The 15,602-nt window shown below is 35.9% G+C and overlaps 1 long non-coding RNA gene across 3 annotated transcripts in view; it reads right to left on the bottom strand.

The window, feature by feature from the left end:
• Window positions 1-15,602, bottom strand: part of LOC112653364 (uncharacterized) — a 175,703-nt gene that overhangs the window by 92,986 nt on the left and 67,115 nt on the right. For all 3 annotated transcript variants that reach the window (XR_004814428.2, XR_007409714.1, XR_004814431.2), the window contains 2 exons: window positions 6,778-6,948; window positions 3,050-3,548 (listed from right to left, as the gene is read on the bottom strand). This is a non-coding gene — a long non-coding RNA (uncharacterized LOC112653364). The remainder of the gene's footprint in view (window positions 1-3,049; window positions 3,549-6,777; window positions 6,949-15,602) is intronic.

Below are 15,602 nucleotides of genomic sequence, written 5' to 3'. Positions count from 1 at the left end.
ATGTAGTGCCACTTTGGGAAAGTAACAAGATCAGATTTACACTTTCTAAAAGCTGTTTTGGTGGCTTGCATGGAATGCAGTAAAGATGTCCCAAACTGGATAAAGTTAGAGGCTAATGCAAGAAGTCAGATAAGGCCCTGGAAAAGTCTGAATATTTATCATCATCATCATCACCATCGCCATCACCATCATCAATATTTGTGAGGATTTACAATTTGATGGCCACCGTGCATACATTATTTTATTTGATCCACACGAAAAAAATAATGCCATTATTAAAAAAATAATAATAATGCCATTATTATGCCCATTTTATAGCTTAGGAAAGCAGGTAAGAGACTTACCCTCACAAAATAGTAATTAACAAAGCTAAGACTGAAACCAAGGAGGTTTGATATTAGCAACCTGTGCTTAACTGCAGCCCACATTGCTGCACAGATATATGAAATCTCAACAGTAGTTGTGTTACCAAGTTTTGGTTAGGAAGGTATCACTTCTTCGGATATAAAGTGTTAAGGTGGTAGGTAGGGAGGAGGCTGTGACCATTCCTCTTAATAATCAGGGAGCCTCAAAAATGATGTGTTCTTTATCCCATGTACTCAAGACACAAATAAAAGGGGGAAATATTCAAAATAATGTAGTATAAGAACATGTTTTTTGACCAATACATAAAAATTAAACACACCAAACTCAACTAGAAACCTAATATCAATTTTATCTGAAAAAAAAAATAAGTCAAGAGCAAATAGTTCCTCTCTTTGCTCACAGACTGCTGAACTATTATTACCTTAATGTTCCAGATTTTATTCCTAATAGTTGTATGGTTCTTTAATTCCAATTTGTTCCCTTCTGACTAACCCATTCTCTATGAAAAGAATGTTATATTTGTACTTTTGTACATATGTTACATTATCAAAATATTGACTATTGAACTTAGTATTTTATTATTTTGGAAGGATATGATAGTGCTCTATAATAAGCGCATTTTATTTGAAGTGACAGTTTCCAGACCCATTCATCCAAGCAAGAACTTCATTATTTCTGGCAAAGATCCCAGAGAGAGGATCTCCATAACTCAAAAACTTAAATATCACTTTGTTCAAGATCAACCATTGTAATACTGCCAAAAATGCTAGAAATACCCCCAAATCAATCTTAGGAACAATAGATATAGCAGGTAAAAATCTTATTTCCAATTTCAAATAGATTTTCTATTTACAGAAGTATCCTTATATTCAAGGATGAGTTTTGATCACAAACAAATTGCAGTATTTGTAAATCTTCAGTAGAATTTAAGTCTACATTTTGTGGCACAGAAATTCTTTGTTATTTTCAACATGTAAAATTAATCTACTGCATTTTTTTTAAAGAATCACAAACCATATTTAATGAAAACACAGGAGCAGAGTAAATAATTCTCATTTCAGCCCTTAATTTAAGTAAAACTTTTCCAATATTAAGTACAAAGAAAATCAATGTACTACACGTCCTGAATTATAATATTCACATACACTTCCTATTGCTATTGCTTGACTTCTGTTAGCCTTAAACTCATGTTGGTGAAATAATATTTGTCTTTCAAATTATTTTGAAGCTGAAGGGATAAGTTATGTGCCATGTAATGGACTGTAAGCCCTTTGAGAGCAGGGACCATGTACATTCATTATTTCATGGCTAGTCCAATAATATCCTCCAACCAAAGGCTGCTTGCTAAATATTGGTTGAATGAACAAGTCAATGGAAGAATGAATGAAATAATGAAAAAACAAGAATTTAAAAATATCCTGATAATTCAGGCAAAAATGATTTTTACTTTGTTTTGTTTTATTTTGTTCTGTTGTAGAAGAAAAAAGATCAAAAGCCTGTATTATTGAACTTAATTGTCCACTATAATTGAATTCACAGAATAACTTGACTTAAATTCACAAGATAATGTCTTTCCAATTAAACACAATAATCTTATATGGGCACAGTGCCAGCATGAACACCGGATGACTGTGATCACTCAGAACTAACTGTTTTATTTGACTTTGTGTTCTTTCCCAACAGATAAAATTCTTTCTTGCCTGTTTAGAATTTATATATATGTCTGCTCGTCTCCATTTCTCTAAGTAACCAATGAGTTAAACAAAATGTCTTAATTTTGATCATGACAAAAAAAAATAGAATTAAACTCTGTTTAATCCTGATTTCTGAATAACAATTTCTTATCAGTATTATAGGTTTAAAAACATTTGCTAAATTAGGCTGAAACATACATTCATGCGTGTTTATTTTCCTGGCATGTAAAGGGACAACTCTTCTGAGTTAAAAAAAATCTAAAAAAAAAGAAGAATAAAAGCATAATATTTACCTTATAGTGCAAATAAATCTATGATTTTTTAAAAAATCTTATTTTTAAAAATCTTATTATTAAAAATAAGTGATATTTTTATTCTTTTAGGATTCACATTTTTATCTTTAAAAAAAAAGGAAAAAAACTAAGCCAATCACAAAGGATATGAGGAATAATTATCAATAAAAAACACAAAATGGTACTCTATAGGAACATAGGTCAGGGAATAAACTCATATATCTATTCAGAATTTTATAAAGTAGCTTTTCCTGACATGATTCTAGGAACTTCATGAAATATTTGTCCTTATTATTAACTCATAACTTTCATGGTTGTATGGTTTTTAATTATTTCACAGCATGGCATGAACTTAATTCTCTAGAAGCAAATACTCATGAGTCCACCTTGACTACTTTTTATCCAGCATTTATTTGGAAGAAATATATAAAAACAGTATATTAGTAGATTTCCTATAAATAAATATCTCAGGTATTGTCACAAACTCCACAGATTCAATTATTTAACAAAAAAACATTACATTTCCACTTTTGCTCAAGTGGAAATTGATTTTGTAGTATTTTTTATTGCCTTCTTCAATTTGACTCATCAACTTAATATTCATCATTACCAGTACTCTTAAAATTCAGTACATTAAGTCATTGTCTTTGAACTACAGAAAATTCTCAGACTCCAATACAACAAAGTTTAACTTACCCTAAGGAGATTCGTTTTCATGAACTCTTTTTCCTGTGACTTCGGTTCTCCAGTCAAAGACAATGCAGACTTCCAGGTCTGCTCTTCCTCTTCCCTGAGACTCTGTGGCTTGAGGGCTCCCTCTCTGTGATGAGCGCTGCAGAAGACTCTCAGAGTTTGTCTTCACTCCTGATGCCACACACCTTTTCTTGGCACTTCATCTGGTCCCAAGGGAAAATTCCTGCAGAAATTTCCTTCTCCATAATCTCTTGACAGATGGCTCTGCTGGCAAGAGTCTTAACTCTTAGGAGCACTTTAATAGGCTTTTATTCTCCCGCATTGCCTCCTCACAGGTTTTATTATTTAATGGCACATTGGTTGATGCCTCAATGTCCCAATGGGCTGGAGCATCACTGTCCTCTTGTAGGACTTTCAGCTAGTCTGCTTTTCTGTTTTTTATCTCAATAAATTAGCAAAGCTAGTTTCCTTTTAATATTTCATTATTTTTCTCTATATATACCTTGAGGCAATTGGAAAAAAAACTCAATTATTTACTTTACAGCACAAACTGAATAAATATTGAACTGCTCAAATACAAATAAAGCAATTTTGTATGGGCATTGATAAAGTTGTAAACCAGAAAAAAACAAAATCTTCCAAATAGTTTTCTTGACATTACATGTACTCCTCTGATAAATGCCTTTGTTATATAGTTTCTCTCTCTCTCTCTCTGTCTCTCTCCCTCTCTTTCTCTCTTCTTCTCTCTCTTTCCCTCCCTCCTTCCCTCCTTCTCTCTGTCCACCCCCTCTTTCTTTCTCTCTCTTCAGTCTTTCTGGAAATGTAAAAAAGAAATATACCCTGCAATTAGAAGGTCAATTGTTATCAGATGATCTTACTTAAGATAGTAAATACAATAATCATTAGTCAATTCTATTATTCTTATCCTTAAAAATGATGAAAACAGCGATGATTCAAAATAGGATAGCACACTAAAAGGCCTATAAATTTAGGCAAGGAATTTGAGCCAGATATGAGGTAAAATAAAGAGTGGTGGGAGCCATGGCCAACTGGAGCAAGTGCGCCATTTACAAAGGCCAGTGGCTGCTCATTTCCAGCTAGTCACTGTCTGCTAGGCACTCTAACTGCATTGTGGGAGTGATCTGTTTTTCAAGAGAAATCTCATATCTGGATTTTTATGTGAAGAATATCATGTTTTTTAAATGTTAGAGGATACTATGAGAGCTAAGCTCCATACCTGTGACCCAGCCTCAGCCTGAGTATTGTCATATAATGACTCCTGATCTAGAAGATATTGAAATAAAACTAATGCCAATGCAAAGCATTGTCCTTTATTAATTATGAGCTCTTTTTCACAGATAAAATGATGATAATAATGTAGATTAGTTAACTGAAGTAAAAACAATCTACACTAATCTTTATTCAAGACCTTAGAAAGGGCATTAGCCAGAGAATTGGTAAATGATGTGGGCAAAGAGTACCTCAAATCTGGATGAGAATGACCAGGTTTACTAAAACTATGATAAAAAGTAATTTAATGAGGAAGGAGTGAGAAATTTTATTTGATTTGATTTTATCTGGATTTCTTTCCCATTATCTAGTACTAATATGTGCAATAATTATTGCTTTTTTATTCCTTTTTAAATTTTTTAATTTAAATTCAATGTAGTTAATACATGCTGTATTATTAGTTTCAGGGGTAGAATTTAGTGATTCTTCAGTTGCATATAACACCCAGTGCTCATTACTTCAACTTCTGTCCTTAATGCCCATCACCCAGTTACCCCATCCTTCCAACCCACCTCCCCTCCAGCCATCCTCAGTTTGTTTCCTATAGTTAAGAGTCTTATGGTCTGCCTCTCTTTCCTTCCCTTCCCCTATGTTCTTCTGTTTTGCTTCTTGAATTCTTTCCACATGTGGGTGAAATCATATGGTATTTGTCTTTCTCTGACTGACTTATTACACTTAGCATGATACTCTCTAGTTTCAACCAACTCATTTCAAATGGCAATTCTTTATTATTTTTTATGGCTGAGTAATATTCCATTGTGTATACATACCACATCTTCTTTATCCATTCATCTAGGTTTTTTCCTAATTATACAACTCATGTCAATGAATACTCAAGCAAAAAAAGAAATTTTAATTCTTGCAACTCTATCACTAGTAAAATATTAGTTTATAATCTTCTAAAATGGCTATATATACACATATATATATTAATACCTATGTACAGATTTTATACACATATATTTCTGCATTACATACATACTCTCTTTATAAAAATCATATATTGAATATATTGATATACATTAATAATACACTAATATTAGTCTATTTCTTCACACATTACTAAATATAGTATCAACTTTTCCCTATTTCAATAAGTAATCTTCCACAATATGATATTTAAATGGCTACATAGTATCCCATTGTTTGGATAAAACATATTTACCTGGCTAACTCCTTATTACCAGGTAAAATTTTCCAATATTTTCTTTATAATAAAGTATCTCTAACTAACAACTGTTCCCTTATCATTGTGTACATCTATTATAGCTTTTCATATGAAAATATATGCATATTTCCTTCCCAAAAGGTTGCACCAGTTTATATTCCTACAACTATGATAAGTGAATTCATTCCCCTGCCTTCTCATCAAAATTGGGTATAATCTATTTTAGGTGGAAAATAGATCATGTAATATTCTAAACTGTATAAAACCAGCTTTGTTTCCACATATACCAGCTGAATTACTATTTCCCTTAATGATTTTTCTCTTGATTGACTAGAACCATAAGTTTACCTAGCACTCCTCAGAGTCAGCAAACTAACACAAGGCAATGGGAACCATCCAGAAAGATGTCTGTGTGCTGACAGCTAAGTACCTGGACACCTGCCAGCAGCAGGTCCTCTCCCTCTTTGGGTCTCTGATACTTGGTGCTAATCAGATACTTCATGCATTGGTGCTTGGGATGGTTAATTTTATATGTCAATTTGACTGGGTCACAGGGTGCCCAGATATTTGATTAAACATTATTTCTGAGTGTGTTTCTGAGGGTATTCATTGCCCAAAGAGACTAGCGTTGGAATCAATAGGTTGAGTACAGCAGCTTGTCTTCTTCCCCCAGTGTGGGTAGGTATCAGCCAATCTACTGAAAGCCAGGATAGAACAAAAAGGCACAGGAAAAGCAGAGTTTATTCTTTGTGCCTGTTAAGCTGGAACATCAGTCTTCTCCTGTCCTTGGATTAGACCTTCATGCTTGGATTGGAACTATACTACTGGCTTGCAGCTTGCAGGTGGCAGACTGTGGGACTTCTCAGTCTCCATAGTCATGTAGCCAATTTCTCCTAATAAATAAATCTTTCTGTCTCTGTCCCTGTAAGATAGATAGATCATAGATAGATAGATAGATAGATAGATAGATAGATAGATAGATAGATAGATAGATGATAGATCGATCGATCTTATTGGATACCTGACCAATACAGTATTGATTGAGATGGGAAAGTGGGGGGATTTGTCAGCTGGTAAACTCTTTTCAATAAATAGACTAAAAATCAAGGACTGATTGTGACACACGTGTATCTATAAAGGGAAATGTGATGCTAAGACTAGTGCCTGCTGCAGCCTTTATTCAGAGTACAAGAGACATATAGCCAGAATAAAACATTCTTGATACTCTGGATAGAAACATCCTTCTACAAGATATGATTTTGGAAGGACCTACTTGGCTTAGTAGTTGCCATGCACTGGGTCCTTTATAACTGTTTTCAGGAGCTAATCCATCTCTTCTTTGAGAGAGCTCAATCATCCTTCTGTGAGAAATGATTCCTCTTAGAGGACCCAGAATCGTTGAGTGGCACTGGACAAGTAACCTCCCTATACTTCAGTTTCCAATCTGTAAGATAGCAATGATAGTTGTGGTATTTACCTTATACTCATCATAAAATATTAAATATAAAATGCTTAGGGTCACCTGGGGGCTTATTTGGTTAAGCCTCTGCCTTTGGCTCTGGTCATGACCCCAGGGTCCTAGGATCAAGCCCCACATCTGGCTCCCTACTCAGCAGGGACTCTGCTTCTGCCTCTGCCCTTCCCTCTGATCATGTGATCTCTCTCTGTATCTCTCTCGTTCTCCCCCCCCCCACATGCTCTCTCTCTCTCAAAAAAGTAAATAAAATCTGTAAATGAATAAATAAATAAAGCTTAGATGATTGCCTGGCATAGATAAAACTTATATAATTTTTTCTTACTGTTATAAACCATCGTACTTTATGTTTGTCTAGTTTCACAAACTTGAGTATATTATAATAACTTATATCTTTGATATATCCCCAAAATATGAATCCCTTGGGATCAAATTCTATTTTCCTTCATTTTTATATCACTAAAATTAACACACTGTCTAGAAAATATTAGGTCCTGAATAAATATATCTTTCATAGTGGGTAGGAAAGTAAATGGAGAAACAAATACATTTTTGGCCAAAACATCAGGTTGGATTTTCACTGTTATAGTCCCTCTCTCTGTTTTCTGATTCTGGCTCTTAGCTTTATTCTTTAATTAGTTGCATGGTTTAGAACCCATTAAATTAGAACCAACAAAGATTACACCTAATGTCAATAAAAATATATTGAACCTCAACCATAAACAAAGCTCTTATTTTTTCAGGACACTTTCCTCATTAAAGACATGTTTGTCACAAAAGACCTAAAACATGATAACTGATACTATAATTAGGACAGGCAGCATATTGGTCTTAACCTTAAGGGGAATATATTTAGTTTTGTGTGAAAGATCATGATTTAGTGTCTAAGTAAGAGCATTATCAAAATGTGATCATTAGGGACTAAAGCTGCTGTCTGTAAAACAGGTTATCAGTGTGAAGGTAAAACCACATGACCTAAACAATTTAACTGTTGTGCTTCGGAGACCTGTGGAAATGCCAAAGGCTAACAGAATTCTCGTGTGTGATCCGGATTAATTTCAGAGCAGTTTTTAAAGTTTAAGAAGAAATGATCTTTTCTTGTTTCCTCCTTTTGCACTGAGATATGGACCATCATATCACATATTAATAGTTCTGACTTACTACACAGGTGTCATTAATGTGAAAAATAGCTCCTTCTGCATGATTCTGAACATGACAAATGCAATCTAAACAATGAACTTTCACAAAGTTCAACTGCTTTCAATTGAAATAAACATTGGAAATTATGTCTTCCATACAAGCAGAGAGAATAATGAAGGAGAACTGTACCCTCATTGCAGAAAGGCTATAGTGATGTTTCAGAATGTAATTAAATGCCAAATACATAGAGAAAAGCAATTCATTTTACATAATCGTTGTTTGATTTTGTATTTGGATTAAAGGAGAAAAGAATATTTAATTAGATAGTCTTTAAACATGTTTTGGACGTGTGGAAAAAAATGAGTACAGAATTATCAAGGATAGTTTATATGCCCAGAAGTTGGTCATACTGTTTGTTTTCCTACACATCCTAAAAGATGAGTTGATTTTTATTCAATCGTCTACTAAGTGTCAGGCAAAATAAGCTTTTTTATTGGTGTTTACTTATTTGTTTATTTATTTAAAAAATTATTTCTTTATTTATTTTAGAGAGTGAAACAGAGTGCATAAGCAGGGGAAGAAGCAGAGGGAGAGGCAGAGAATCTCAAGCAGACTCCATGCTGAGCACAAAGACCCATGCAGGGCTCAATCTAACAACCCTGAGATCATAACCTTGAGATCATGACCCTGAAATCATGACCTGAGCCACAACCAAGTGTTGGACACTTAGCCTACTGAGCCAACCCTCTTATTAGCATTTAAATAGGAGTAGAGAATATTAAATCTTAAAGGGAGCTTAAAGCTCATCCATTCAATTCCCTTCTTTTTCTGATAAGGAAAGGGAGTTAAGAGATTTCTCCAAAATTAAGTTAATAACTGGTTCAAAAAAAATGGTTCAAATAAAACCCAATCCTACATTCAGGGCTTTCAAAATATAAAAAACCTCCTGCAGACAAAGGTAGGCTTTGTTTACCATAGAGTCATGAACCTCAATTTAAAAAGATCTAAGCTTGACATGGACACATTTCACTAGGAACCACCATGGAAAATCATGTCATCCTGATACTTCTCTGTGAATCACACTGTGTAAACTAGAAAGGGATGACAACACTCTACCCAAGACTAACATGTATCCACTTATTAAAGTATTAGAATAATTCCATGCTAACTCAAGTCCCCTCCCCCCACCTCCATGCACATGCTGGTGCCCTCTAACTCAGACCTCAACCTCCCAACAATTCAACAACCAAAGTGTTAAGAGTTAGCATGATAGGAATCTCTAAGACTCAACCCTGAAACTGGCTTCCATTCATTCATTGGTGATCATGGCTGTTAAATGTGTTAGTATTATCCTGGTTCCAGCTTCTCCCTTCTGTAAATGTCAAATGGCAGTCTTTAAATCAGGTACCCTGATACATCCCTATTTATCTGTAGATAAATCAGGCATAATGAATAAGCATGATTTAGTGCATTAATAAGAATTGGATGTTTAAATATCTAATATTCCATTGACGAGTCTGCTAATGTGCTACTCTGAAAAAGTCTAGGATAACTGTTGAAAGATTAAAAGACACTTCCACTTAGAATAAGACTCAAAGCAGATAGTCTCAGGTTTCCACCACAAATTACTTTCTTGTGGTATAACATTGTGCTCTTAAGTAGTGCTATCAATACAAACTGTTCCTGCTTCAATCCAAGAGAATGATGGACAAGTTAAAATCTTCAAAGGTGGAGAAAGAATCTAACTCCTGACTCCAAGATCACTCCTAAATCCTCTGAAAACTTGGCCCATCAAACTGATGAAACATTTAGTTTAAAAAGCAGTCAAAATTTGCAGTGGAAAGTAGTCAGTGAATAGCTCCCCCTGTAAAAAATGAAAGACAACAATGAAACCAAGTTGGTGCTTGTGATAAAATAGAAACCGAAAATGAGGACTATAAGAAAATATTACATAGAAGGCAAACCAGCACAGAACAAATAGAATAATGCAAACAGGGAAGGATCCAAACCAATACAAACAACTGCAAAGGGTCTTATTGGCACACTGTCAGACTCAGAATTTGAGGATGACAGAAATATTTAATTGTAGAGTAATACTTAAATGATGTTTTACCTCAAGAAAATCATTCCAGTGAAGGATGTGAAAACGGTTGGGCAGCTGTGTCCACCCCTTCTAACAAAAGCCCAGCTGCAGGAAGAAAAGCCAGAAACAGAAAGGAGACAAAGAATAATGAATGAGAGGATGAAATCTAGAAAGAAAGAAAGAAATTAAAATGAGACAGTGAAAAATTAAGCTGCAACTCAGAAAGATAGGCCAGAAAAAAAGCTTTAAACAAACTATAGTAAATGTAATTTAGAATGTTTTTAAACTCAACTACTGAAAATAAAGTCTTTCTGGAAACGAATTTGTAAGACTGGCAAATACTTGGAATTCCTGTCCCAGTGTAGAACGCCTGAAAGATGGCCCTGTGCACAAACCATGTGGGCCCTGGTTGCCAAGAGCTATTTACAAAGTGCCCATCACTGAGAAAATGGGTGACTATTTGCCTATTTTCCTCTGGTTATCAGTCTGAAACAAAGTACAAAGCCTCCATAGTTCTCTCATAAAGCAAAAAGGAAAATACATGATTTGTATCTTAGCAAAGTATATAAGAAACTTTGCATTGAGATTATGATAATGGTCCAGGGCCTTAACAATTTTATAGTAAATGAAGACTAGGAGAGGCAAGTGAGCTCAATGGATGAGTTCTTAAGCTCTACCTATATATGAAACTTGTTCTACCCACTTCCTAGCTTTGTGTCCTTGACAAAGTTCCTTAGCCCTTTTGAACTTCAGGTTCTCCACAGCTAAAATGGGAAAACAACAACGCCTAACTTAGAAGTTTATTGTGAAGATTAAATATGCTAACTTGTGTAAAACCATTAATACAGTGTTTGCCAAATGCTCAATAAATAATAACTGTCATTATTTTGTGCATTCTCCATGCCAAACCTGTTTCGGTTTGTTTTATATTTAGTACCTTGTTGTTAACTTATATAATATGTTTAGTAAATTATTAATTATTAGATAGTTTAATATCATGCTTACAATGAGTTAATAATGCATATTGAACACTTTCACTGGCTTCAGCAGTGCACTGCATAATCAAGGAGAAAAGATATGGACGCTGCCCAAAGATACCTTTTTTTTTTTTTTAAGATTTATTTATTTCTTTGACAGGGGGAGAGAGGAAGAGCACTTGTCAGGAGAGGGGCCAAGGGGGAGAATCTCAAGCAGACTCCTTGCTAAGTGCCGAGCCCAGTGTGCTGGGTTTAAGTGAGATCGTGACCTGAGCACAAACTATTAAGAGTCAAGAATTGGATACTCAACCGACTGAGCCACCCAAGCGCCCCCTCAAAGGTACTTATTAAGTGACCAATTCCATAGAGTGCTTTGTGTTGAAGCACATAGTATCAAAATTTAAATTTAATAGATATTAGAACTCAGGATCAGTAAGAACCAGGCAGTCAGAGAAGGCATTGGGGAGAAAGTAGAAACATAGTAAGCCCTGGAGGATGTACATGATCAAGGGAGTCATAAAGCAAAAAATGTACTTCCTACTAAGAAATATAATATTAACAAGATTATGGGAGAATGTGGAATACAGTTAACCCTTGAAGGACATAGAGGTAGGGACAGTTACAGAGTTGAAAGTCTGCATACAATAATTAACACCCCCCCAAATTTAACTACTAATAGCCTACTGTTGACCAGAAGACTTTTCAATAATATAAACAGTTGATTAATACACATTCTATATGTTATATATATTATATACTGTTTCCTTACAATAAAATCAGAAAGAAAAAAGAAAATGTTATTACAATCATAAGGAATAGAATATATATTTGTAGTATGTACTGTGTATTTGTCAAAAAAAAAACCTGCACATAAGTGACCCAGGCAGTTCAAACCCATGTTGTGCAACTGTCAACTATATATTTGAGGCTGGCCAGACTAAAGTGAATGGAGCTTAATGAGCAATGTATTATTTTGTAGAGTTGAGATAGTTTGTGGGGGGCTTTAAGAGCTAGAAGAGGTTTTACTTGAAATAGTATGAGATAAGCATTAAATGTTATGAAGTGAAGTGATAAAAATAGTATTTCATAAAGACTGGTCTTACTAAGGTATGCGGGCAGATCTCTATAAGGAGAGACAGGTGTAAGAAGACTTGGAGGATATTGCAGTTATCTAGGTGTGACACAATAGCACACTAACTCAAGTTGGAGAAAGAGAAATGGAGGTTATACTGTGAGTGAAATGGCAGTCACTGGAGGGATTTGAGCAAAGGAGTGAAATTATCTGATTTATCTTTTAGTAAGACTCTCTGTTCAGTTGAGAATAGATTGGAAGGGTTAAGAGGAGGAACAGGGACACCCAGCTGGACCTCATTTAAACAGCTCAGGGTACCCAAGTAATGAAGCATCCAATTCTTGGTATCAGCTCAGTTCATGATCTCAGGATCATGAGATCAAGCCCCATGTCAGACTCCATGCTCAGCATGAAGTTGGCTTGAGATTCTCTCTCTCCCTCTCCCTCTGTCTCTCCCTCTGCTCACATGCACTCTCCCTCACTCTCTAAAATAAATAAATAAATATTTAAATAGCTCAGGAAAAAAATAATGTGGGGCTTGGATTTCAGGCAAATGGAAGAGGTGAGTGGTTACAACCATTATATTGTGAACAGTCTTCATAGGCGGGTATCTCAGGCTGTCATGCAGGACTACCTCTGATTTAATGCTCTACTGTCATAGTCTTGAAATTCTTAATAATATTTTAATAAATGGCCCCAGATTTTCATTTGCACCAGGTGCTGCAAGTTATGTAGATGCTCCTAATTTTGAATGCAAAGATAACAGGATTTACTGATGTACTGGCCTGAGTATTTGGAAGAAATTCAGTGAAATGGAAAAGACTGTGAGAAGCATAAAATTATGGAGGATCAGAAGCTCGGCTTTGGGCATATAAATTTTGAGATGTTTATTAAGCATCCAAGTAGAGCTATCTGGAGTTCAAAGAAGTGTTTGAGGCCAAAGGTACAAGTGTGAAGTAATCAACAGTATTTGGAAGCCATAAACCTGAAAGAGAAGATCTTCATAAGGACTGTAAATAGGAAAAAGACGTCTAAGCGCTGAGCCACAAAGCAGTCCAACCTGCCAATGGCAGGTGATGAAGCACCAGCAAAGGTGAGGAGGCAGGGTCAGCCAGAGAGACATCAGGACATGCAGAAGATGGTGTTGTACTAGAAAGCAAAGAAAACAAATATATCAAGAAAAACTTGATGACAATTCAAGTAAAAAGAGAGTTGAGATACGAGCACCAACTTTAATTAACAACATGGAGGTCATCAGTGATAAAAGCTGTTTCCACGGAGAGCTAGAGGCAAAAGCCCAATTACATTGGATTCCATAGGTAGCTGGAAAGGGAAGTAGAGGTTGGTACCATGGAAAGGGCAGGAAGTCTCGATGATCCAGGGTCAAAAAATGAAATGTGATTTTAGAATAACAGCTCGATGTTAGGTACATGGAGTCTGAGATTGTGGTGAGCCAAATGGAAATAAATGTCCAGTGGGCATCTAGAATATAGAGACAGGTATTGTCTGAGAAGATAAAATTGAAATTATCCATAGTTTAGATTTTATTCACATATAAGTGTAATTTGGGGCTATAAAAATAAATTTGCCTGGAATAAAAGTGTATAGAGAACACTAGAGAATTGAAAAAACCAATATCCTGAGTAAAGTAATGAAACAAAATCAAAAGCACTGGGCAACCTTCCCAATTTGAACTCCATTTAGGTGTAGTTGTATTCCATTGGCAAATTAAGGTAATTATCTGAATAATTAAATACCCCCACAAAAGCTTTAGCCCAAATTAGCTGGATATTTTACACAAAAACAGGCTCTATTATATATGAGAAAGTCTATTATTGGATTCACTTTCTTTCGTTTTTCTCAGTCTACGTAGAGAGTTCACAGGTGATTTACACTCTGTAAAGAAAACTGTTTACAAATAAAAACAAGCTAAAAATCATACCTGCTAACTGACATCAAGGACCTCATCGTCTACTCGCACTTCCACATCCCTAAAATTGGGATTTTTTTAGAATGAGATGAAGGAGTAAATAAGACCACCTAATTTGGGCTAAAGCGTACTGTTTGTCAAAATGTATGTCAGTATCAATGAAGGAAACTGAGCAGCAATGATTGCTTTTCACTAAGGATTCAGCAAAATCCTCACATTTCTGGCCTAATATGCCTTGTAACCTTTAAAACCGAATCAAAGGGGTAATAGCTTTCCAAGCCAAAACGCCACACACACATGCACACACACAAAAGAAAATGAAGGCCAGGCAAACAGCCCCAGAAGTGGAATGAAAATTTGGGCCTTGTTCATAGCAGGAGGAAAGTCAATCACGTTACTCACTGAAATGACACTGATGGCAGCCAGCTCACACCTCAGCAGGCGCGTACTGCTTAGAGCAAACGAAACGGTTCAGATTTGGGGCGTTGGATGCTCATGTTTCTCTTTGTTTTCCAAGATGATCCCGCTGACAATGATTACTGTCTACGGATTGTAATCTAAGAAGCATTATATAGAAACATAAGAAATGTCACATTGGAACTGACAAACGAGCCTTATTATGGCTCTGACAGTGGCACCAAGGGACGTTTTGTGGCAGAGCGTGAATGTTACTCTAGCAACCAAAAGAATATTATTACTTTTTTTTACCTCCAAAAGTTCTCCCCCCACTTTTTAAGGCTCTTCAATAAAGAGCTCAAGAAGAGGACTGGAGAAGCCAGTCAGAAGAATGTGCTCAGCCTTAACCCTGGGCCCCCAGAAGGAGGCAATAACAGCTTCCCTTCAGCCCCTGGGCTGGGGACAGGGGGTGGGGGGGAGGCCGGGGAAGGCCTTGGAATAAAAGGGATTTTTCATCAGGAAAACTCAGCATATCATAGTCTTCTAAACACCAAGTGTTCTATAATGTCAACAGCTAAGCTAGGTGGTAGCTATAGTTTTTTTAGATAAACCAACAAGATTCTCCAAACTCTTACTTCTGATCACCTCTCTGAACTTGGCCTGGCTCTTCATAACACTTGCATCCAAACTTTCTCAACCAGAATTCCTCATCTGAGCGACAGACTCAGAAAGTAATCCAAGTGACAAAATTAGCACCTTTATGGAAAAGCAAGAGACAAGTTCATTTATGACATACAATGAATGCTTTCAGGCGCGGTGCCTCTCCTGAGAAAAGCCGACTGAATTGTGATCAGGGCTGAGAGGCGGGATCCCAGAAGACTTAATCATGGATGTTGGGCTATAGGAGCGCTCTTTCCAAGCTGGAAAGGGGAAGCCTGGAACCCCTGGTTCCTTAGCTGCATGAAGGGTGTCTGCATAGGAGGGAACAAAACCACTTTACAAGGAGCAAGGTAGACAGGTGAGAGT

Source organism: Canis lupus, chromosome 3, assembly GCF_003254725.2.
Source record: "Canis lupus dingo isolate Sandy chromosome 3, ASM325472v2, whole genome shotgun sequence".
Classification (NCBI taxonomy): Eukaryota; Metazoa; Chordata; class Mammalia; order Carnivora; family Canidae; genus Canis; species Canis lupus.
This window is presented reverse-complemented; position numbering and strand designations above follow the sequence as displayed.